Source organism: Ambystoma mexicanum, chromosome 9 (assembly GCF_040938575.1).
Source record: "Ambystoma mexicanum isolate Mex_15411 chromosome 9, UKY_AmexF1_1, whole genome shotgun sequence".
Classification (NCBI taxonomy): Eukaryota; Metazoa; Chordata; class Amphibia; order Caudata; family Ambystomatidae; genus Ambystoma; species Ambystoma mexicanum.
In genome coordinates, this window is record NC_090931.1 from 1,532,601,178 (window position 1) to 1,532,623,879 (window position 22,702).

Consider the following 22,702-nt stretch of genomic DNA (forward strand, 5'->3'; position numbering starts at 1 on the left):
TCAGTGCCATTTTGGGTTCCCGCCTTTGTAGGGGTCGTCTCCAGTACCTGGTGTATTGGCTTGGTTACGGTCCCGAGGAGCGTTCGTGGGTCCCTTCCGGGGACGTTCACGCTCCACAGTTGGTTGCTGCTTTCCACTGGGATAATCGATCAAGCCCACGGGGTCGTGGGCCTTTAGGGGGGGGCTCTGTCACATCTCCTAGGTTTCCCATCCCAAAGGTCTCTCCCGCTCACTCACCTGCAGAGGCAACTAAGTCAGTGAAGCAGCGTCGGCGGATGAAAACGCTGCCTGGCAGTCCGGGTGTCTTTCGCCCCTCCGCTTGTTGGCAGTTGCCTTGGAGACTTTTTCGCAGCCGACATCGTCCCCGGCTTTCATCCTGGCACCGTACGGTGAGAGCCCCCACAACAACCCTGATGAACTGCATCACGTGACCCAAATCACGTGACATTCCTCACACCGCACGTTCCAGTGTTTTTTTCCTCACGTGACAGCCCTGAATGAGTCATAAGCACTCGAAAACATGGAAGCCGTGCCTTACAGCTGTTTCACGTGAGGTTTTGGCGTTTCTTGTTGCTCCTGTTGACTTCATCCTTGTTTCGACTTCGGACTGTTTCACGGACCTGCCTTTTGCTCTCTCCTCGGATTCTGGTACAGCTCTTCAAGACCTCGGATAACTTGACCTCGGACTGCTCAACGGATTTGGTTTTTGGCTTTCTTGGAATTCTAAGTACTACTTAGGCATGGCCTTGGACTGCTCTCTTGGACTCGTTTGGAACTTTCCCTTAACTTGGTATCCTTGGAACTTTGGACCTGTTGCTCCTATATTTTGCACCTTGTACCTTTGGAACTTCACCATCCTGATCCCGGGTGTTGCCTTCCTGCAAGTCAGATTGAACCCTATTCACCTGGCCCCCCGATTCACTACTCTTCATCATTCTGAGGATTTTTCCTGTCATCTATCGGGGTAAGCCTTATTCCAACTGTATTTAGTTTACATTTCTACTACCCTCTGTTTTCTTATATATTGCTTTTGCCTTACAGTGGTCTGGGGTTCTTCCGGTGTTCCCGGTTCCTGACTGATGGCTACAATACCTGTGGCCTCAAAGACTGCACAGGCAGTAGCTTGTTCTTGCCTGTGCGGTACTTGGGGACGGAGGTGCAATAAATCTGCACGACCATCAAGATCGGGACAGGTTGGCTCATTCACTCTTTGGGTGAAGCCTAGTTCTGTCAGAATGTTAGATGCTGCTATGGCATGTTGGTCATTGGTGTCATTGAAGCCAATATTTAAGTCACCCAAAAGTAATGTATGGGATGTGTCTTTTAAGTTTTCTGAGAGAATGGTGGTCTCATGCGCCATGCAAGGGATGCAGAACATTGCCTTTCTACCTTGAACTAACTTCATTGCCTTAACAGGTGTATCCCAGTCTACCACATGTGCTATTCCTAACTCCATTAGCCGGCTTGTAGTCCAATCCATCTGTCAAAATCTCTATCCTTTATTCATGAACACAATCCACAGGGACAATAATATCACTTGCGAAACGAATACCTTCAGTATTGCCTGTTTCCTCATGGCCACGGCATACATGCCTGGTGTAGCCTGAGTGCCCAAATTATCTCAAAGCAACGTGAGGTGTGCTGATGTCTGTTTGTACTCCTGTGTCCTCATGACATTCATACTGCCCCTTTATCATGAGGTGTGTCGCAGCCATCCCGCTTATTTCTTACCCTCTTCCTGTTCCCATGTACACCTGATGCGGCTCTCTGCCTCATGACTGTGGCCACCAAAGCATGTATTGATCCTGCAACAATGCTATGTCCCATGTATGCATTCATGATGTAGCTCCCCACAACAAGAGGCAAGCTTTTCCAAGTTTGTATCCACTGTACCAATTATGTCCCCAATATGCATCCATGATGTAGCTCCCCGCAACAAGAGGCAAGCTTTTACAAGTTTGTATCCACTGTACCAATTATGTCCCAAATATGCATTAATGAAGTAGCTCCCCACAACACGAGGCGAGTTTCTCCAAGTTTGTATCTACTGTACCAATTATGTCCCCAATATGCATCCATGATGTAGCTCCCCGCAACAAGAGGCAAGCTTCTCCAAGTTTGTATCCACTGTACCAATTATGTCCCCAATATGCATCCATGATGTAGCTCCCCGCAACAAGATGCAAGCTTTTACAAGTTTGTATCCACTGTACCAATTATGTCCCAAATATGCATTCATGAAGTAGCTCCCCACAACACGAGGCAAGTTTCTCCAAGTTTGTATCTACTGTACCAATTATGTCCCCAATATGCATCCATGATGTTGCTCTCCGCAACAAGAGGCAAGATTCTCCAAGTTTGTATCTACTGTACCAATTATGTCCCCAATATACATTCATAAATAGCTCCCCGCAACAAGCGGCAAGTTTCTCCAAGTTTGTATCAACTGTACCAAACATGTACCAAATATGCATTCATGATGTAGCTGCCCGCAACAAAAGGCGAGTTTCTCCAAGTTTGTGTCTACCATACCAATTATGTCCCCAATATGCATCCATGATGTAGCTCCCCGCAACAAGAGGCAAGCCTTTCCAAGTTTGTATCCACTGTACCAATTATGTCCCAAATATGCATTAATGAAGTAGCTCCCCACAACACGAGGCGAGTTTCTCCAAGTTAGTATCTACTGTACCAATTATGTCCCCAATGTGCATCCATGATGTAGCTCTCCACAACAAGAGGCAAGTGTCTCCAAGTTTGTATCTACTGTACCAATTATGTCCCCAATATGCATCCATGATGTAGCTCCCCGCAACAAGAGGCGAGTTTCTCCAAGTTTGAATCCACCGTACCAATTATGTCCCCAATATGCATCCATGATGTAGCTCCCCGCAACAAGAGACAAGTTGCTCCATGTTTGTATCTACCGTACCAATTGTGTCCTCAATATGCATCCATGATGTAGCTCCCCGCAAAAGAAGCGAGTTTCTCCAGGTTTGTATCTATCGTACCAATTATGTCCCCAAAATGCATCCATGATATAGCGCCCCACAACAAAAGGCGAGTTATTCCAAGTTTGTATCTACCGTACCAATTATGTCCCCAATATGCATTCATGATGTAGCTCCCCGCAACAAGAGGCAAGCTTTTCCAAGTTTGTATTTACCATACCAATTATGTCCCCAATATGCAGCCATGATGTAGCTCCCCACAACAAGAAGCAAGTTTTTCCAAGTTTGTATATTATGTACCTTCCAGGTGTCATGAATGGCTGGTTGGCAGCCATTGTAACAGGCAAGCCCTCACTGTAACCGTATTCTTAAGTCAAAAGCGCCTAGATACCTCTGGGTTTTGCGCGCTATATAAATGGCAAAATAAAATAAATAAATAAATAAGTTTAGGAAGTATTTTAGGGATGACCGCGATTATCGCTAACATAGGGTTTAACGCGTTTCAACCCAAATTTGATGACACCTATAGAAAAAGGCCAAAAGAGAGTACACCGAATTCATCACAGGGAAGCTCAGATATAGAATCAGAAGAAGAACCCGCTCACACTAATTGGACGGAACCTACTGGTATTATCAGAAATACCAATATACAGAAGAACGTTTTTTTTTAGAAGAGATCAGACGGTACAGGAAAGGCACGATAAGAGATTTTTCTAAACATGTACAGTTTCATGACCCTCTCGCAACACATATATCAACAACAAACACAACAGCAGGGGCAGGAGGAAGTTCAGAAGAAAAGAAAGGGGTAACAGGCAGACTCATGAATTTGGGCACAAGGAGACAGATAGTGAAATGAATGAGCTAAATGTAGTTATCAATTTGTCTAATCGACAGCTTACTGAAGAAGAAGAGTCGGTTTTAAATAAAGTACTTTCCTTTGCACCACTAATGACTTTACTAACTTTCAGATCGATATTTTCAAATTTGTTCGAAAACTGAAATTGAAGACGTTTTTTACTAATAAATCTGAGACTTATATACCAAAACGACAAGAGAGACCATTGAGTCATATTTCCTTAGAGGACATTGAGAATACCCATCTCCTAATGTCTCTCGAATCATAAACCCAGGTTAGTCAGGAAGATATACACACTGATTTAGGCATACTAACCAGCAATTTGAAGTTTAACAAACTTAAATCTAAATGTAAGTTTATCCCTCAGATGCCGATAGAAAACATAATTGACACTTTTCACCAACCAGTCATAATAGACATACATCATCATTTAGATTTCAAATTGAGAAAATCTAATTTGGGACAACATAATCTCAACAAAAATGAACAAGTAGCTCTTGATGCATTAGCCAAGGACATGAACATTGTAATTAAGGAAGCAGACGAGGGAGGCAATGTGGTTATTATGAATAGAAGTGATTATAATTTACACAGGTTTGTTGCACCTGGAGACACCAGGGTGCTACAAGAAACTAGCCTCCAACCCTATCAAAATTACAGTCCATGAACTTGAAAAATTAATCTTGGAGTGGCACAGATTAGGATTACTGATGTATGAGGAGAAGTTCTTTTTGTTTATTGCAAAACCAACCATGCCAACCTTATATTTTGTACCTAAAATTCACAAACCTTTTGACCGATTTCCACAATTAGGAGTGGTATAGGTTGGACGACTAAATAATGAACATGTACATAAATTACAATTTTACATCGGAGACAGAACACATGTACTGCAGTTCCTGCAACAAATGGAGTGGCAAGAGGATTACCTATTAGCCACTTTAGACGTAACAGCATCATACACCTCCATTGACCATCTACTGGCCATTAAGTCAATTGAATACACGGTATTGATCTTCAGCAGTACTACGATGGAGCTTTGACCCTTCGCATGGAGGGAACATCCCTTCTCAATGTCAGCTGAGAGTCCTATGAAGAAGAGCCTTTGTAAGTGCCCCTGGACCATGCAGTTGCTGACCAGCTCAGAGTCTGGGCTACCGTGCTGCAAAAATCACCATTCCATATTGAGGCCTGGAACCTGGGGGACCGCCAGCATGTGCTACAAGACTCACTTCTGCCAACTATCATAGTTCCAACATCAAGGGAACCCGCGATAGGAGGCGAAGCCTGACTGTGACAAGTGTACCCTCATGTGTCGCTGTGCATCAGTGGCCTTCGTCTGAAACAGCTTTCCTGCATCTAATCCTGTGCCGAGAGGGGCGCTGCATCGAGTTCTTCTGCATTCTCCAACCTGAAGACCTGGCACCAGTATTTGTCACCGACTGGAGAAGTGCTCAAACCTGCAACACCTGGGCATCAGGGACTGGAGCTAAAGTTGGGAAAAGCAACTGCAGACCCTCGTCAGAAGACCTGCCAAGTCCTAAGACGAATCAGTGTACCGAGGGTTGGTGGTAATGATACTTACCTGAACCCCTACCTCCCTTTTAAAATTTTGTCAAATTTTAGAAACTTTTACAACAGTTTGGCTTTGCCATTGCTTGCTCGGGCAAGAACAAAAAAACATGGGTCACTAGTGTTAGTTAGAATACCTTGTCCTGTGCCACTTGTAACTCTTCACTGGACCTCAGAATCCCTACACACATTTGTTCCCCTCTCACAAAATGGTGTGGAATTTGGTGAAACATTGGGCACAAGGCCCCATCCAGCTTAGGGATGGATTTCTAAAGTTAGATCTATCTCTGTGGACCTGTAGTGCTGCATACTAATACTTAGCTTCCTTTTCAAGGATTTGATATGTTTTTTGCTGTGCTTCATTGATTGTATATATGTATCTTTTATTTAATGTTGTGTGATATAATTACATGCTAGTAGTCATTTACTTTTCATAGTGTTATATGGTCATAAATAAATAAGTATTTTTATAACTGATTGTAAGGGTGTTCCCTGACTTTTCACTATATGTACTCATTGAGGACCCCTTACAATTTCACCACCTCTTGAGACTTAGCATAGATCACTCGTCCACCTACCTTGAACTGGTTTGGCTACAGCTCCCAGAGTTGTCCCCGTCACTGAACTAGGTTGGCCTTTTATACATCTGTCCACCAGGCAAGTGTATAGAAAACCAGTCCTAACAATAGGCTGGGAAACCGCCTGACACTCCTTCCTAAAACGAGTCCCGAAAAACATGTCCAAATGCTTGCAGAGACCTAGAGCTAATGGCACCAGGACGCCTCTAAGGAAACGGGAAAGTCAGAAGGGCAGAGAGACCAGCAGCAAGTTAGTGCTCCCTGATGCTGTGAGAATAATTGAACAGCAACCCTGCTTTACCTGCAGATGACCAGGAACAGGCCGCAGGTAATTCATTCAGGAAAACAGAGAGCAGAAAAGCAAGAGATGCTAAGCAAGGAATCCAGGAAGAAACTGGGGTTGCAATCCAGTATAATCAGAGGCAGACCAACCAAGACGCTGGGCAGACGATCCAGCGACAGGCAGAGGTTGAGTTCCAGAGTAATCTCAAAGGCAGACAAACCAAAACAAAGAGCAAGAAATCCAGGGGAGAATGTCATGTCTAACTGAGCCTAACTTCTCATGCTTAACCGTTGACCGACAAAGCTTCTCAACTCAGATTGCAAAGGTTTCTGAAGTGTTGTGTGAAGCCCATGCTCTGTAGGGACCTATACTGGAGCCAAAGCACTGTTTATTGCACTGATTAGATTCTATACCCCATGATGACAACATACCATGAAGCATATGTGATGTGACTTCTACCACTAACATTCCTGAAGCAAATGCGATGTGACTTCTACCACTAACATTCCTGAAGCATATGTGATGTGACTTCTATCACCAACATAGCTGAAGCAGATGTCATGTGACCTCTACCAGTAACATACCTGACACATATGTGATGTGACTTCTACCACCAACATACAAGCAGCATGGGTTATGTGACTTCTGCCACTAGCATACCTGAAGCAGATGTGATGTGACATCTACCACTAACATTCCTGAAGCATATGTGATGTGACTTATACCAGTAACGTACCTGAAGCATGTGATGTGACTTACCACTAACATACCTGAAGCAGATGTGATGTGACATCTACCACTAACATTCCTGAAGCATATGTGATGTGACGTCTACCACTAACATACCTGAAGCATATGTGATGTGACTTCTACCAGTAACATACCTGAAGCAGATGTGATGTGACTTCTACCAGTAACATACCTGGAGCAGATGTCATGTGACTTTTACCAGTAACGTACCTGAAGCATGTGATGTGACTTTTACCACTAACATACCTGAAGCATATGTGATGTGACTTCTACCAGTAACATACCTGAAGCATATGTGATGTGACTTCTATCAGTAACATACAAGAAGCATAGGTTATGTGACTTCTGCCACTAACATACCTGAAGCATATGCAATGTGACTTCTACCACTAACGTACCTGAGGCATGTGATGTGACTTACCACTAACATACCTGAAGCAGATGTGATGTGACATCTACCACTAACATTCCTGAAGCATATGTGATGTGACTTCTACCACTAACATACCTGAAGCAAATGCGATGTGACTTCTACCACTAACATATCTGAAGCAGATGTCATGTGACCTCTACCAGTAACATACCTGACGCATATGTGATGTGACTTCTACCAACAACATACAAGCAGCATGGGTTATGTGACTTCTGCCACTAGCATACCTGAAGCAGATGTGATGTGACATCTACCACTAACATGCCTGAAGCATATGTGATGTGACTTCTATCACCAACATAGCTGAAGCATATGTGATGTGGCTTCTACCAGTAACGTACCTGAAGCATGTGATGTGACTTACCACTAACATACCTGAAGCAGATGTGATGTAACATCTACCACTAACATTCCTGAAGCATACGTGATGTGACTTTTACCAGTAACGTACCTGAAGCATGTGATGTGAATTTTACCACTAACATACCTGAAGCATTTGTGATGTGACTTCTACCAGTAACATACCTGAAGCAGATGTGATGTGACGTCTACCAGTAACGTACCTGAAGCATGTGATGTGACTTTTACCACTAATATACCTGAAGCATATGTGATGTGACTTCTACCAGTAACATATCTGAAGCATATGTGATGTGACTTCTACCCGTAACATACCTGAAGCATATGTGATGTGACTTCTACCAGTAACATACCTGAAGCAGAGGTGATGTGACTTCTACCAGTAACGTACCTGAAGCATGTGATGTGACTGTTACCACTAACATACCTGAAGCATATGTGATGTGAATTCTTCCACTAACATACCTGAAGCATATGTGATGTGACTTCTACCACTAACATACCTGAAGCTTCATATGTGATGTGACTTCTACCACTAACATACCTGAAGCATATGTCATGTGACCTCTACCACCAACATACCAGAATGTGACTTCTACCAGTAACGTACCTGAAGCATGAGATGTGACTTCTACCGCTCACATACCTGGTGCATATGTGATGCGACTACTACCACCAACATACCTGAAGCATATGTGATGTGACTTCTACCACTAAGCAGAGCTTCCTTCGCTTTCCTTCCAGCCAATAACATGCTTACTCTGGCTACCCAATCTGTGCAAAGAGGTTTGTTGTTCTTGCTAACGGGTGTCTGAAAATGGTCTTAATGTAAACATACAAGAGACGAGGAAACCTGCATGCTAGGTCGAAGGTATAATCTCTGTGCACTTGTCAAGAATCCCCCGGCCTCCATGTTGTGTGAAAGGGACTCATTCTCTCCAGGAATCTCGCTGTGTTATCATAACACATTCTATCACATACTACTGTGTTTGTAGACCAATAGAGGTGGTGCACTGAAATGATCGTCATTGTTCTAATAGATACACTCTCTTGATGATGTCCTAGTGTGATATAAGGAAATTGTTTAAATCTACAGAACACAGAGAATTGCATTACATGGCTCTACTACGACTATTCAAACCTTGGAGAACACAGAAATAATTATTAGGCGACAATGATACATTTGAAGCTGTATTCACAGCAAATGAAAGCAATATAACAAATTACATTTTAAAAAATACAGAGAAATGTTAGATAATGAACATCAACAAGAAAAAGAAATAGAAAGAGAACTGGACAGAGAAACACCTGAAGGCAGTCAGCCATCTCTTACAGGAAGCCAAGGACCACTTGATGAACCACTCATGCAAAGAGAAGCAGAAATAGCAATGAATGAAGTGGAAAACACCATGTATCAATGCAAACATTCTGAAGACGACGTGTCAGTGCTCAAATCATATTAACAACTCTACATTCACCGAGATGGCTATGAAGTAATTGAACATGGATTAAAACATACAAATAAAGCATGCAGTTGCAAAAATGACAAACCTCTGCTCTGGTATTTAAATAGTGAAACTGGTTCTGGCAAAAAATGTTGATTAAAAGAATTCAAACATTTAAAGAAGATAAAACAAATAACCTTTCAACTCTTGTAACAGACACCACAGGTCTAGATGCTTACAACATAGAAGGTGTAACTTTACAACGACTACTATTCCTCCCAGTGGAACACTGAAACAAATTAAAATATTACAAATTGTGAGCAGACTGTGCATCTGAGAGCATAGAATTCTGTGACTAATGAAAGTTCTTCTAGTAGATTAAGCATGGATTCCAACCTAACGGATAGTGAGCAGTATAAAAGGGGATTGCATCGAATTGTGAGCGGACGCTGCATCTGAAGAGCGCAGCCTTCTGCGACTAATGAAAGTTCTTCTAGTAGATTAAGTAAGCATGGTGTCCAACCTAACCGCATAGTGAGAAGTATAAAGGGGGAGTGAATGGATGTTAGAGTGTGGTTTGCATGGGTGAGGTCAGGTGACATGAAGGTGGGCTGAGAGACAAGGGGAGGACAGACAGAGTCGAATGCTGGGGGGTAGTGCTTATCGAAGCTCAAGCACTCACAGTTTGGCTCCTTAGCAGTACGTAGCCCTATAGCGCCTTAGCAAGACGTAGCCCTATAGCTCCTTAGCAGGATGTAGCCATATAGCTCCTTAGCAGGACATAGCCATGTAGTTCCTTACTTAGCAGGACATAGCCATATAGCTCCTTAGCAGTACGTAGCCATATGGTTCCTGAGCAGGACGCAGCCATATAGCTCCTTAGCAGGACGGTTTCTTCTATTTTCTTTGAATATTAATGAATTTGGGTCTGTACAAGGTTCATTGTCTCTATGTATATACATCCCATACATCTCTGGATTATGTACACAGTGAATTGGTTTCCTGAACAGTTGCTGCACCACAGGACATTTATTTATGTCCAATAGCTTTTATTTTTTACCAACGTAGACACTGTTGCATGGCATGTGTCAGACTCAAGTACACCATTTGTTCTCCAGACAGGCAAGTTGTTTAGCCATTGTAATATTATTTTTGAAAGATGATTTGCTATGGAGGAGACGCATCATACGTTTATTTGTTTGCATTATAATTGCTCACAGTTAGATGCCCTGAAGATGGACTACACAGTCCTAAATGCATTGGCCAACACGGGCTGCCTCGCAAGACCTTGAAGAAAATGGAAATGCAATCAAATATTTACAATTCTTTTCAGAGGGAAGAGTTGGATCTAATGAGTCTTGCGTGAATGTTTCTAAACCCCAGGGTGCAACCACAACTGTGGGCACTTCCGACAGTAGTATTTGATAGCAGTAAATCTGCCATGAGTCGCCGCTGAACCCTGCTCTGGTGTGTTCCCTTGTGTGTCATGTTCTCACAGATACTTCCACCTCACCCATTACACTCCTTTCTGTACTTCCTGGAAGTACTGGAGTGCTTCTAGAGGTGTGCCGATACCTGGTAGTTGTCATCCAGGTGTAGTTTCCCCTGTATCCTCATCTTCCCCTGTATCCTCATCTTCCCCTGTATTTTCAGAGCACCCACTAGTCATGCATGCCTGAATCATCGCAAATCATACTCTGGGTGTGTCCCAGACTTGCTCTTTTTTTCTCTGGGATCTTTTTTGTTTGTTTTTGTTTGTTTGTTTGTATTATTTGTGACGCGCACCTAACCCGTGGGTAGCAGGGCGCAAAGCAACAAGAGGAGTGTACAACTTAAGTTACAGAGCACGCAGTAAATGAATCCAACTAGGTTACAGTGTTGGAAGCATCAAACATTTTGGTCCAATACATCAAAGTATAAGTTATAGGTGAATATACATAGTTTTCAAGTTGTAGATATATCTAAGCATAGAGGTAAGAGGATATACAATTTATGCACAAGTTACAGAAGGTGCGGCAGTGGAAGAGATTGGATGTCATAGCATTAAGAGTCATGTTCCTTGATCCAGTGGATGGTATTAGATCTGAATCGTGGGTAGGGAAGGTCTTCCCTAAGAGATGGTGGTAAGAAATTCCAAAATTGTGCTGCTTTGACAGGAAAGCTATTCCCTCCAGACATAGTACATTTGAATCTTGGGACAAGGAGGAGGTTTGAGTTGGCCTTTCTAGAGGGGCGGCAGGAAGTCGGTCTGGTGAATCTCGTTATCAAATATTGAGGGGCCACTTTGTGTAGGCATTTATGGGTCAGAGAGACCGATTTAAGGAAAATGTTATCTTTAGTAGAAAGCCAATTGTACGATCTTCTAGCCTCTGAGATATGTGCTTTCCTCGGGAGGCTTAGGGCTGCTCTTAAGGCATTGTTTTGTAATGTTTGAATATTATTTGTGATGTATTTGTTACTACCTACGTAGAGCGTGTTGCAGTAATCCAACTTGGATAGGATCAATGCTCTGGCTAGAGTGATGCAGTTGTTTGGTGAGAGGAATGGTTTGGTTGCCCTAATAAGTTTACATGTATAAGATGTAGCGGAAGCCATGGCTTTGACTTGTTTTTTGAAGGTGAGCGTTGAGTCTAAATAGAATCCTATGGTTTTACCCTTGTTGGCTACGGTGATGATATTATCAATGACAAAAGAGGAGTAGTTTTGACATAATTTATTGAGGTTGGGTGTGGTGGCTAGGATGAGGAGTTCTGTTTTGTCATAATTTAGGCATAGACCATGAGAATCCATCCATGCCTGGATGATGAGGTACACGCGATTTACAAAGGCCAAATCCTTGACATAATCCCCCCGTCAGCGGGATGAGGATCTGGATATCATCAGCATAGTTCGTGTAGGTGATACCCAGGCCATCTAGATCATCGAAAAGGGGCTTTGTAAAAATGTTGTACAGGGTGGGGGAGACACGAGAACCCTTTTGGCACACCACAGGTAATGGGCATAGTGTCAGCGGCTGCTGAAGGGGAAAAAAACTCACACGGCGCGGTTGTTGAGGAAGGACTGGATCCATTCACATGCCTCCTTGGAGAAGTGAGCAGCCGACTGTAAGTGTGTGCAGAGGATCTCGTGGTTGCCCAGATCAAATGCAGCTGAGAGATCGAGAAGTAACTGAAGTGCTGTCTTGCCCTCATCTCTCAGCTCATCTATCTGTGCCTTAAGATCTATAAGCGCAGTCTCGGTCCCGTGCTGAGGTCTGAAGCCTGACTGTCAGACTCCTAGGAGGTGGTTGAGTTCAAGGTATTGTTGAATTTGTTGGTATGCCATCTTATCAAGGATTTTGAGAAGAAATGGCACTGTAGTGATGGGACGGTAATTGGTAGGGATGGCAGGATCTAGATTCGGTTTTTTAAGGAGTGGGAGGACCCAGGATTGTTTCAGATTGTTGGGTATGGTTCCGGCTGTAAAGGATGGATTTATTAGTTTAGTAATAAATGGTGAGAGTTCTCGAGCTGCATCTTTTATTAGTTGTGCAGGGCATAGGTCCCCATGGCAGTTTGAAAGTTTGAGTGCAGGAATAACTTTTTCAACCTCTTTGGTAGAGACTTTACTGAAGTTGAAGAGGGGGGTGGGCACAGGAGGTGATGTCCAGGTGGGTTGAGGTAGAGTAGAATTGGTGTTACTCAATTTGGAGATGGAGAGAAGGGAATCTTTTTTGTTACTGATTTTAGTTTACAGAGAAGTAATTTTATTGGCAAGAGCATTTTGAATATCTGTGCACCAGTTTGTGTCCTTGATGCATGAGTCAGGCAGCTGCACGGGAGTTTCTATTTCTTTCAGAATTGAGAAGAGCTCTTTAGTATTAGATTTCACTTGAGAGATTCGAAGGTTATAAGAGGTTTGTTTGGCATGGATAATTTCTTTTTTGTACTGGGAAGCTAAATTACTTAGGTTTATCTTATTAGTTTCAGTTGGATCTGATCTCCAGATTTTTTCATAGCGTTGTTTCTCCTGTCTGATAGCCTTAAGGTGAGGTGAGAACCAATTGTTCACATGTTTGCAAGGTTTGCTCCTTCTCACTTTGAGAGGTGCTATGGCATCAAGGGAGGATAGCATTACTTTATTGTACAGATGTACCATGGTTGAGGGATCTGTATGGTCGGGAACAGCGTTAAGAGTAGGTAAGATCATAGGAATAAGGTTTTCAGAAGTGATGTTTCTCCTATTTCTAATTGGGACCGCTGGAGCTATGCTATTAGGTTGCAACGGTGGTATGGGCTCTAGGGAGAATGTGATCAGGTGGTGATCAGACCACGGCTGTGGAATTATAGATGAGACTGTAAGTGGGCAGTTGTGCACAGCTAGCCAGTCCAAGGTTCTACCTTTGGTATGGGTAGGAGCTGTGATTTTCTGAATGAAACCTAGTTCCTCTAGGGTGTTATTGATTATAGTAGCATTAGTGTCTAACCAGTCGCTAAGACCAAGGTTAAAATCTCCTAATATGATGCTTTGGGAGGAGATCTTGAGATTATGCGATATAATATTTGTTAAGTCATCTTCAAAAGATCCTAATGGACCAGGAGGTCTGTAAATTAGGTGAATGGATACAGTCTGCGTATTAGATAGAGTTAACTTAGCCGTTAGGGATTCACAAGAATTTATGTTGATGGTGAGAGATTCACTGATAGGTTGGTTTTAGCTATAATAGCAAGGCCACCGCCTCGCGAGGTGGTACGGTCGAGTCTTAGGAGGGTGTAGTCGTCTGGCACAGCTAGCATAATTGCTGGGCCGGCTGCTGGGTGGAGCCAAGATTGAGAAACAGCTAAGAAGTCTAGGTTTTCATTGTGTAGTAAGTCAGCTATGTCAGTAGCATGGGTTACCATGTAGCGTGCCTTTATAAGAGCAACTCTCATCCCCGACTGAACTGGTTTCAGGATTGCTAATTGGTTTTAGAAAGGAGCCTAGTGCTGCAAAAGTGGAAGCGCTGCAGAGTTCAGCAAGAAGAACGTTCCAGGCAAGTCAAGCATTTCTTGGAAACTGACTTCTGCAGCAATATTGGAGATTCCAGTTTATAGATTCCATGTTCCATGTTTTTTGTAATCTCGTTCCCCCACATAACCAGCTTCTGGTACCCACAGATGCTGGAGATACTGCTAAGCTTCTGACACCCACAGATGCTGGAGATACTGCTAAGCTTCTGACACCCACAGATGCTGGAGATACTGCTAAGCTTCTGAAACCCACAGATGCTGGAGATACTGCTAAGCTTCTGACACCCACAGATGCTGGAGATACTGCTAAGCTTCTGACACCCACAGATGCTGGAGATACTGCTAAGCTTCTGGCACCCACAGATGCTGGAGATACTGCTAAGCTTCTGACACCCACAGATGCTGGAGATACTGCTAAGCTTCTGGCACCCACGGATGCTGGAGATTCTGCTAAGCTTCTGACACCCACGGATGCTGGAGGTACTGCTAAGCTTCTGGCACCCACGGATGCTGGAGATTCTGCTAAGCTTCTGGCACCCACGGATGCTGGAGATACAGCTAAGCTTCTGACACCCACGGATGCTGGAGATTCTGCTAAACTTCTGGCACCCACAGATGCTGGAGATACTGCTAAGCTTCTGACACCCACAGATGCTGGAGGTACTGCTAAGCTTCTGACACCCAGAGATGCTGAAGATACTGCTAAGCTTCTGACACCCACAGATGCTGGAGATACTGCTAAGCTTCTGACGCCCACAGATGCTGGAGATTCTGCTAAGCTTCTGACAATCACAGATGCTGGAGATACTGCTAAGCTCCTGACACCCACAGATGCTGGAGATACAGCTAACCTTCTGACACCCACAGATGCTGGAGATACTGCTAAGCTTCTGACACCCACAGATGCTGGAGATACTGCTAAGCTTCTGACACCCACAGATGCTGGAGATGCTGCCAAGCTTCTGACACCCACAGATGCTGGAGGTACCACATGCTGTACCGGCCTCCTGAGCCCAGGGCAGCCAGCATGATTGTCAGAATATAGGCTGATTATATGTTAAACTAAACATACATTGTCTGAATTCATCGTTGCATATACCATTATTCCTGTTGTGGTCAGAATTGTATAACCTCAAGGAGAATTCAGAGAAATACAAACATGATAAGAACGTTTAATAAGCTGAGAATCACATTCATTCTAAGATAAAAGTGAAATCAAGACGGTCACCCCACTACCTAAAACACACCAATCGCCTCTGTTGCAGGCAGCAGTTTACTCCAAAGTAAAGGCAGAAAACAGAAACATTTATTTTGTATGTAACACAGCGGCACATTGGCTGAAGCTCAATATTCTTTTAATCAGCATTTCATCCAATTTGTGAACACAGGTGTGTAAAGTTTCAGTTCAGCATGTCAGTTTTCCAGGATTACTTTAATGTGGTAAACATTTTTGCCCAGTATTCCTTCTTGGAATTCAGAGAGCAAGTCTATGATATCATTACTCCCACAACACTTTCATTTCAGAAAGACCATTTAATTTCCAAATTTGCATAATGAGTTTTATTGCCTCACATCTCAGTGAATAATTCTATTCCATTTGCCCTCTCTGCTTTATTCCCCAGGCCCTTCACACCAAACCATTGTCTTATAAGATAATGCTTTAACAGTGGGTATGCACACGCCCTTTAGTAAATGCCCCCCCATGCCGCTCCTAGGCCATGGAACTATCCACTAATCTTATGTGCCCCCAATAGAGACAGGCGATAGTGTAATACGCGAGAGCGGACCTTGAGGAGAGAAAGGAGCCCAGTGGTGCAAAACTGGAAGCGCTGCAGAGTTCAGCGAGAAGGACGTTTGAGGCGAGTTATGCATTTCTTGCAAACTGACTTCTGGAGTAATATTGGAGATTCCAGTTTATAGATTCCATGTTCCATGTTTTCCCCTTGATGAACATTGCCTTTTCACATTTGTATTGCCGAGCTTAGTCCAATTAGCCATGCGAGAATGCAACTATCTCCCAATGTATTAAGGACGGGTTCCAGATCATTTAAATTTGGAATGTTTAAATCCCTGTGATTATTAGTTGAAAGTAACATTTCTTTATGGGGGTGTACAAATACAATTCTCATTCTCAGTAGAGGCATTGTTTCACTTAAGCAGAACAATATTTAACTCTTTGTTTTTCACGCTTCTTTGCATCTAGCAATTCATGCAAAATAAAATATTGAATTTTTACTTTACAGTTCCTCTACTATCATTCAGTAGTACCTGTATAACACATCCCACTGGTAAAGTGTGCCTGGTGTCACTGGGCTGAACATATCCATGGAGCTGAGGGGTGAAAACAGGAAAGCAGGCAGCTATGTGTCCATTGCTTCCAATTCTACATACATTTATTAAGATGGGACTATGTGACAATTCTTGGGAAGTACATGTGATCAACACACTGTATCAGCAGGGCTGGGATTAAGAGTTTCTTTCTTTAAAAAAGAAAGAGGCAATCTCTATGGTACTTGTGCATCCAAAGGACACATGGGCCCTCATTACAACACCGGCACTAAACCATGGCGCTATTAGCACCATGGTTGGTGCCGGTGTTGTAATGGGTCCGCCATGGTTCAATGGGGAATTACCACCCCATTCCAAGGTTGGCGGGGCGGTAATTCCCCATTGAACCATGGCCCTTCCCCATTACCATTTTCACCCCATGGGGCTCTATGGGAATGCGCTAAGTACGGTACCGCAAATTGCGGTATAAAATAATCTAATTCTAAAAAGGTAGAGGATATCCACTAAACGGAGATGTAGACAGGGTAGCGGTACTATGCGGTCTGAGTTGCATATAATACACTATGCTAATGAGAAAAACGTACAGGAGATACGCAGCATCTGAATCACAAGTCCTGTCTTGGAAATGATACCCCCATTTTACGTTGAGATGAAGCAATTGAAGACATTTTTTATTGTGTATTGCAAAAATTTGAATAAACTTTTGGCGATGATGCCACCACCCGGTTAGACATACATACATCTAACACGGTGGGAGAGAGAACAGTTGTAAAGACACCGATCAGAGACCACCGTATAGTCCTCTTTGTATGACTACTTTGCGCTGAGGTAAGTGCGACACTAGTGAAACCAGGTAGAGTGAAGAAGTGGCTTAATCGCAATGTTAAAGAAATCGGCTATTGGTAGTCAAAGTGAAGAAGTGACATTGGAATATAGCAAGGCTATAAACCTGGCGGAATGAATGAATAAAAGTTGCCGGCTAGATCGGTACTTACAGTGTCATGTTATGTAATGTAACACTCATAACGAAATGACCAGTAAAATTATGGAATGTAGTGTGACGAATGTGCATAAAGGGATAGATATACCCTGCCTATAACAAAGAACTTCAGCAAAGTAGTGAGTTTGAAAAACGGTCGGGTTACACTAGAGAAATGAAATGGAATTGCGCGTAAAAATAACGGGCAGGCGACGAGATACTATGTACTACAATGTAGATTCATAGAAGATTGATTAGAGATCTGGTTCCCTTCAGTACGCTATTGTCAAGACTACCTGCTGTATGGAACTAACAGCACTCAACTATATTAAGCCAGCAGACGAGACGGCACACACCATATACATTGGACCAACCACTCAAATTGAATAACAAAAAGATCAATATTTAAGTATATACTATAAGTTAAGTAATATACTCTGATGTGAAACACAGACTAGATGTAGGAACCAACATGAGTGCTTACGGAGAGTTTTTTATTTACTGGCGTTTTCATTGTTTTATAGTGATTTGAAAGGAAACTAATCCAATATGAAGTCCATATGTGGGTCAAGGACTGAAGAATATCTAATTTGGACAGTTGGTCTACCCCATTAAGAAGCATTTAGCGGTATCAAACAACAGGGATTGTAAGAGTAAGAATATACTCTCTCACACATAGTTTTTGAGATATGATCAAGGAATAGTGAAGATGATTGAAGAATGGATATCTATTGCAGGGGAATTAATTTTTGTGAAACCTACACTACGTAAAAGAGATCCAGTGGATATAGGATATCGAGCTGATGCTGACTATGGAAATGAGTACACGGCTGCACCTATTGCGTTGAATTGTTGGCGATCAGAATTCTTTGCAATCAGGATTGAATTTTACCATTGGTATTAGGAGACCACATATAATTGAGTCTCCATCATTTCACTTTTTCAGGTTAGACCGGAAATATCTGGCCAAGCTTAGAATTGGAGTGAGGATTCATTCATCACATCTGTGCCGCCCCCATAAGTGATATATGGAGGCGAGTCAGATGAGGTGGTTACTGTTAAGCGTCACTTAAAATACATTTAGAGTGCTATATGAACAAGGGGGGTATGACAGACAAATTGAGTTTACAATGGGTTTTATTTGTTTGTATAGGTGGTGTGGTTCAGCCTACTGTGAGAAATAGGACTTATTGTGTTCCTGTTTTTGTCCTGATGAAGATTGCATTATCGAATGGACATAACTTATGAAGTCCAACACTGACAACCGAAACAAAACACACGTCGACCAAATATCTGTGGGAATATTTACATACAGATTGAGTCACCTTAGAATGGTCAGAGGGATCCAAATACTGTTGAAACTGAGAATTGTAGAGAGTGACCCAATTTAGATGGTCATTCCTGTATGTATTGAAGAAAGTTTGTGGAGATGTAATGAGAGTGAATGAATGAGAAATGGTGGAGAAAAGATATGTGAGCCAAAAATGATGTGTTAATATTGTATGGGAAATGATTTATGTTGTTTTTAAACATTTATATACAATAAAATGAAAATGGATTAGAAGAAAAACATTTATCGATATATGAGAAACGATAAATAAGTGTGATTTGTCATCCTCCATCCTTTGGTCCATATTGTTGTTATATATGGTAGATTAGTCAGGCCAGGAGTAGAACATAACATGTTAAGGAGAGGGGATCAAGTGGAGCCCTGGGGCACACCACATCCTGTTCTTAAGGGACTCTGATATCAAATGAGGTGTCATAACTGCTAATGTTATCCTGCAGGGATTGCAAAAAGGAGATGGTTGTGTCCCTGAGTGAGGCATCTCTTAGACTAAGGAGGATCTAATGGTCAATGGTGTCAAAGGCAACCGAGAGGTCCAAGAGAATGATAAAGGTTTCACACATGCACTTCACCAATGCAGGTTCTCATCTGTATATGTTCTCTGGCACCATCTAAAGAAATGATTACTCACTTAGTGACAGGCAGCATCTTGCAAAATAATGTATAGGGCTGTTTCCTTCCCTCATATATCCAAAGAGTGTCTATAGTTATTGATTCAACCACTGCATTTTTAAGCTTTTTCAGAATGGTGGTGCCCGTTAATCTGCAGGAGGTGCTTGGGAAAAGTGTTCTGTAGGATGAGTATCTTAGAACATAATGTACAGTTTCCGGTTAGAATATTCCAGAAATATTCCAGAAAGGATGCATTTGAAACAGCATTGATTCAGCCAATCATAATCAGCCACTATTTGTGAGCTAAAAGAAACTGGCAACAACTGTGGTGATAATTTCACAGATTTAGTCAATAGCCATGGCAAACTCAGACCCATTGAAGAAGCACCACCTCCTCTCTGAAGCTTCAATTGAAAAGGGGATTTCACCACCTGCATGTCCTCGTTTGGCAGACGCGAACACTGGAGTATTTTCAACATTCACTACACTGCAACGGTTCCTTGCATCTGGTGCCTAATAAGATTACTGTTCACAAGCTCTTTTCCACATTATGTGATGTTTCTCACCTGTATGTTTTCTGACGGTTAATAAGATGTCAAACCCTTTCCTGCATTCAGTGCACTCATGAGGTTACTCATCTGTATGTGTTCTCTGGTGGATAGAAAGATGTCCCTTCTGAGAAAACCCTTTCCCGCATTCTGTGCACTCATGGTGTTTCTCACCTGCATGTGTTCTCTGGTGGCTAGTAAGATTTCCCTTCCGAGCAAACCCTTTCCCACATTCAGAACACACATGAGGTTTCTCACCCGTATGTGTTCTCTGGTGGTTAGTAAGAGATGTATTCCAAGCAAACTCTTTCCCACATTCAGTGCACACATAAGGTTTCTCACCTGTGTGTTTTCTCTTGTGGCTATTAAGAGCTGTATTCCAAGCAAACTCTTTCCCACACTCAGTGCACACATAAGGTTTCTCACCCGTGTGTATTCTCTGGTGTTTAGTAAGATGCTCCTTCCAAGCAAACTCTTTCCCACATTCAGTGCACACATGAGGTTTCTCAGCTGTATGTGTTCTCTGGTGGCTAGTAACATGTTCCTTCCGAGTAAACGCTTTCCCACATTCAGTGCACACATGAGGTTTCACACCGGTGTGCTTTCTCTGGTGTTTAGTAAGATCTGCATTCCTAGCAAACTCTTTCCCACATTCAGTGCACACATGAGGTTTCTCGCCTGTATGTGTTCTCTGGTGGCTAGTAAGATGTCCCTTCTGAGTAAACCCTTTCCCACATTCAGTGCACACATGAGGTGTCTCACCTGTGTGTGTTCTCTGGTGTTTAGTAAGATCTGCATTCCAAGCAAACTCTTTCCCACATTCAGTGCACACATGAGGTTTCTCACCTGTATGTGTTCTCTGGTGGCTAGTAAGAAGTTCTTTCCATGCAAACCCTTTCCCACATTCAGAACACTCATGGGGTTTCTCACCTGTATGTGTTCTCTGGTGGCTAGTAAGAATGTCCTTCCGAGTAAACCCCTTCCAACATTCAGTACACACATGAGGTTTCTCACCTGTATGTGCTCTTTGGTGGCTACTAAGATTTCCCTTCTGAGCAAACCCTTTCCCACATTCAGTACAGAAGTACGGTTTCTCACCTGTATGTGTTCTCTGGTGGATAGTCAGATGTTCCTTCTGAGCAAACCATTTCCCACATTCAGTGCACTCATGAGGTTTCACACCTGTATGTGTTCTCTGGTGGATAGTGAGATGTTCCTTCTGAGCAAACCATTTACCACATTCAGTGCACTCATGAGGTTTCTCACCTGTGTGTGTTCTCCGGTGGCTAGTAAGAGCTTTATTCGAAGTAAACTCTTTCCCACATTCAGTGCCAACATGAGGTTTCACACCTGTATGTGTCCTCTGGTGACAAATAAGATATCCCTTCCGGGAAAACCTTTTCCCACATGCAGAACACTCATGGGGTTTCTCAGTTGTATGTATTCTCTGGTGACGAATAAGATTTGCCTTATGAGAAAACCCTTTCCCACATTCAGAACACACATGAGGTTTCTCACCTGTATGTGTTCTCTGATGGCTAGTAAGATCACACTTATGGGCAAACCCTTTCCCACATTCAGTGCACACGTGAGATTTCTCACCTGTACGTGTTCTCTGGTGGCTAGTAAGATCTACCTTCTCTGCAAACCCTTTCCCACATTCAATGGGCACATGATGTTTCTCACTTGTATGCATTTTGTGAAGGCAGAAAAGTGTATCATGCAAATGGACGCTATTCTCAAATTCAGTGACCTAATAAGGTTTTTCACCCATGTTCTCATGTGGGCAATAAGTATGTTTTTCAGATGGCAACTTTTCCCATATTCTGTGCATGTGTAAGGTTTCTCGTCAGTTGCACTTCTCACTATATCTTTTCCTAAATTCAGAGCACAGATGAGCTTTCTCTTGCGAAGATCATTTCTGGTGACAAATACAATTCTTCCTTTGATTGAAGCTTTTAAAATATTCAGCGTAAGGATATGCTTCTCCTATTCACAAAATGCTTTAAAGAAATGACATTTTTGTCGTTTTCATGTCAGGATTGACATCCAGAACAAATTTGGATATTGGATGTTAGCATGAAAGAGTTGCATGGACAGAAGCCGCCTGGTAGCAAATAGGCTTCTCAATCCGAGTTGCTGAAAACTCTGAAAAGACAACTGGACCCCACACTTGCATATTCTAATAATGACGCTTTTCACTGCATTAGTCCAGAGAATCTAACAATCACTGCGGTTGCATTTCTGGGGCATCAATCACCTGTTAAAATAAAAGGAGATGCATGTTATTAGTTGCAACATGTTCAAAATCGTAGGCATCCCATGTAACAGGCAGACTGGTTCTCAGTAGTAGTAATGTGCACTAGTTAATCACTCACACAGTAGCTCATAAGACTTTCAATACTAGGGTCCTATCTACTGGGGACACGCACTCTAGGGGGCAGAGTAGTTGCTCCCTGATGATAAAATATGATGCGATAGTGGCCGTATGCAGCAGGAATAGTGGGATTATTTTTATTAAGACCATTTTAGCATCCAAGAGTAAGAGGAATGAAACATGCTGGGTGAACAAACATTTAAGTGGGTACTTTAATCATCAGGGCCATGCATATACCTTCTACCATTTTATTTATTCAGAATTGAACAAGACCCCTAAAACATGTTGGAAAAGTTTAAACATGGCTTTTTAATTACTGTTTACAGATAA

The 22,702-nt window shown here is 42.6% G+C and overlaps 1 pseudogene; it reads right to left on the bottom strand.

Annotated features, from left to right (window-relative positions):
* Positions 1 to 15,371: 15,371 nt before the first annotated feature.
* The window catches only part of LOC138487567 (zinc finger protein 850-like), a 70,535-nt pseudogene continuing 63,204 nt past the window's right edge, over positions 15,372 to 22,702 (bottom strand).